At 38.1% G+C, this 3634-nt stretch overlaps 1 non-coding gene across 1 annotated transcript; it reads right to left on the reverse strand.

Annotated features, from left to right (window-relative positions):
• Positions 1-255: 255 nt before the first annotated feature.
• On the reverse strand, positions 256-362 carry LOC127099310 (small nucleolar RNA R71). The gene has a single exon (XR_007793828.1). It is a non-coding gene; the product is annotated as a small nucleolar RNA R71 (small nucleolar RNA).
• Between the last annotated feature and the right edge of the window lie 3272 nt (positions 363-3634).

Raw genomic sequence — 3634 nt, forward strand, 5'->3', positions numbered from 1 at the left:
AAATCGTACAACAAAACAAGTTTGTTGGTGTCCTAACAGAGAACCCAATCCAACACCTAAAAATGTTCATTCAACTAGCTGACACACTAAAATCCAATAGCGCTGCTCCTGAGGCGATACTTTTACATTTATTCCCTTTTTCCCTCAGAGACAGAGCGGGGTCATGGTTAGATTCCCCCAACCAATTCAATAACTACTTCGAATGACCTGAAGAAAGTATTCCTTGCTAGATACTTTCCACTAAGCAAGACAATTATTTTGCGAAACCAAATTACTAGATTCACACAACATGATGGTGAATCTTATTTCGACGCTTGGGAAAGATACAAAGAACTATTAAGAGCTTGTCCACACCACGGATTAGAACGATGGGTGATCATTCATACCTTCTACAACGTACTTCTCTACAACACAAAGATGACTATTGGCACTACCGCCAGCAATGCGTTAATGAACAAATCATACCCCGAGGCATGCAAACTCATAGAAGACATGGCTCAAAACCATTACCAATGGGGTACTGAAAGAGCATAAGTACAGAAGAAAGAAACGAAAGGAGATATATACGGAGTTAATAGCCTAGAACATATGAATGCCAAGATGGACGCCCTAGCCGAAAAGGTCGAAAGCTTATTCATAAACCCTACAACTACCGTAGCTGCAATAGAACCCAGATGTGAAATATGTGGAACCTCATGGCATGTCACTGCCTAATGCAGTCTACTAGCTGAACCAAGCCCGGATAAGGTCAACTATGCCTAAGGAAACCCTTATTCAAACACTTATAACCCTGGATGGAGGAATCATCCAAATTTCTCTTACAAGAACAATAAGTCTACTCTTCCTCAAAACAATGCACCTCAAAGACCACCAGGTTTCCAAGCCCAAACACCGGCTCAGCCTATACAAGTTACCCCTCAGAAATTAAACCTTGAAAAGATAATGGAAAACTTCATTTCAGCTCAGACTCAGCAGAATAAAGAACTTATAAATCAAAACATTCATATTAATGAACTGATTACATAACTAGGTAACAAAGTCGAATTTGTGGTAACCCATAATAAGATGTTGGAAACCCAAATCTCTCAAGTAGCACAATAACAAGCTTCTCAGGCTATGCCAGAAGGATCATTTTATGGATAACCTCAACCTAACCTTAAAGGCCATGCTATTTCTATTTCGCTGCGAAGCGAAACTACATATGATGGGGCTTGTAGATCCTAGGTTAAACAACAAGCCAAAGCCACTGAAAGGAAACATTACGACTACAACATAAAAATAAGCAGCAAAGGAACTTGTAGAACCAGAGAAAGAAAGAGAGGAAGAAATTAAAGATAAGGGAGCAGTAAATGATAACCAAGAGAATCATACATATGTACAATCTCCTTCTTATAAACCCTCAATTCCATATCCACAAAGACTTAAACAAACCAAACAAGACACCCAATATAAGAAGTTTGTGACGGTAATTGAAAAACTTCACGTCGAAATACCTTTCACTGAGGCTATTACCCAAATACCATCGTATGCTAAATTCCTAAAAGACATCTTAACAAAAAAGCGCAAGCTTGACGGTCCTAAACCATTAGAATGCAACGCAATTGCTGAGAACAAATTAGGCAAGAAGCAGAAAGATCCTGGAGGTTTTTTTATACCATGTGTTCTAGGAAGACATGTTATTGACAAAGCACTACTAGATTTAGGCGCAAGTGTAAGTTTGATGCCTTTAGCTGTCCGAAATAGATTAAACCTAGGAGGTATGAAACCAACTAGGATGTCCCTTCAACTGGATGATCGATCAGTTAAGTACCCAATTAGTATATTAGAAGATATTCCAGTCAGGAGTGGTCAACTTTATATTCCAACAGACTTTGTCGTAATAGACATCAAAGAATATGAAGATATCCATATTCTTCTAGGTAGACCCTTCTTATCAACTATCGGAGCCATGATAGGTGTCAAAAGAGGAAAAATGACTTTCAAAGTAGGTGACGAGAAGGTCGAGTTTATCCTATCCAAATTTCTGAAAGCACCCGCCATAGATGACTCATGTTGCACTATTGACATTATTGATGAGTGCATAAGAGAGTTGGATAAGGAAGAACATATCAAAACAATAAAGCTTCCCTCGACACCCATAATGGAATATGATAAATTTAAGGCAGCTACACCATATGTGGGCGACAACCTTTATGAATGCCTAGCACTTACCCCTGACCATATACTAGGTCCTAAGAAACCCTTAATAGAGCTTAAGGAATTAACTAAGAATCTGAGATATGAGTATCTTGATGAAGAACTCAACCATCCAGTTATAGTAAATGCATATCTAAACAGCGACGAAACTAATCAACTCTTAGATGTCTTGCGAAAATACCCTACAACTCTAGGTTATTCCATCTCTGACTTAAAAGGGATAACTCAATATGTGTGCATGCACCAGATTATGCTAGAGGAGGACTCTAAACCCTCTAGAGATCACCAAATAAGGATAAACCCTATAATGAGTGTTGTGGTCAAGAAGGAAGTGTTAAAATTACTTGATGTTGCAATAATTTATCAAATCTCCTATGGTAAATGGGTTAGCCTTGTATACGTCATACCAAAGAAGGGAGGTGTCACAGTCGTACAAAACAAAAAAGGAGAATCAGTAGCAAACATATATAAAGCGGATGGCGCATGTGCATAGACTATAAGAAGTTAAACAAGGTGACTAGGAAGGACCTTTTCCCCCTTCCGTTCATTGATCAAATGCTTGAACATTTAGCTAGACATTCTTATTTTTGTTATTTAGATGGATATTCAAGATTTTTCCAAATCCCTTTTCACTCGGACGACCAAGAGAAAACAACCTTCACATATCCATATGGAACGTTTTCCTATCGACAAATGTTGTTCGGATTATGCAACGCTCTTGTAACTTTCCAATGATGTATGATGTCTATATTCGCAGATTTCCTTGACGAGATCATGGATGACTTCTCAGTATGCGAATCCAGTTTTAAAAACTACCTTGATAACTTAGAGAGAATTCTGGAAAGATGCCTACAAGTCAATCTTGTACTAAACTGGGATAAATGCCACTTCATGGTTACATAAGGCATAGTCCTATGACACATAGTATCGGAAAGAAGCATTGAGGTTGACAAAGTTAAGATTGAGGTAATAGAAATCCTTCAGCCACCCAGAATGATTAGAGAACTCTGAAGTTTTCTTGGACACACCGGTTTTTACCGATGCTTCATCAAGGACTTCTCTAAAATCAATAAACCTTTGACTAGTCTCCTGATGAAGGATGTCGAATTCCTCTTTGAAGAAAAATGTCTTGAAGCATTCCAGATTCTTAAAAGTGCACTAATCTCTCCACCTATTATGCAACCACCTTATTGGAACCAACCATTCGAGATTATGTATGATGCTAGTGATTTCGCTTTAGGCGCTATTTTAGGACAACGAAAAGATAAGAGATTGCATGTGATATAATATGCCATCAGAACTTTAGATGCAACCCAACTAAACTATGCCACTATAGAAAAAGAACTCCTAGTTGTAGTGTTTGCAATAGACAAATTTTATTCCTATTTAGTTAGAGCCAAAATTATCATATACACCGACCATGCTGCCATATGATATC

The sequence above is a fragment of the Lathyrus oleraceus genome, chromosome 6, assembly GCF_024323335.1.
Source record: "Lathyrus oleraceus cultivar Zhongwan6 chromosome 6, CAAS_Psat_ZW6_1.0, whole genome shotgun sequence".
NCBI classification, from domain to species: Eukaryota; Viridiplantae; Streptophyta; class Magnoliopsida; order Fabales; family Fabaceae; genus Lathyrus; species Lathyrus oleraceus.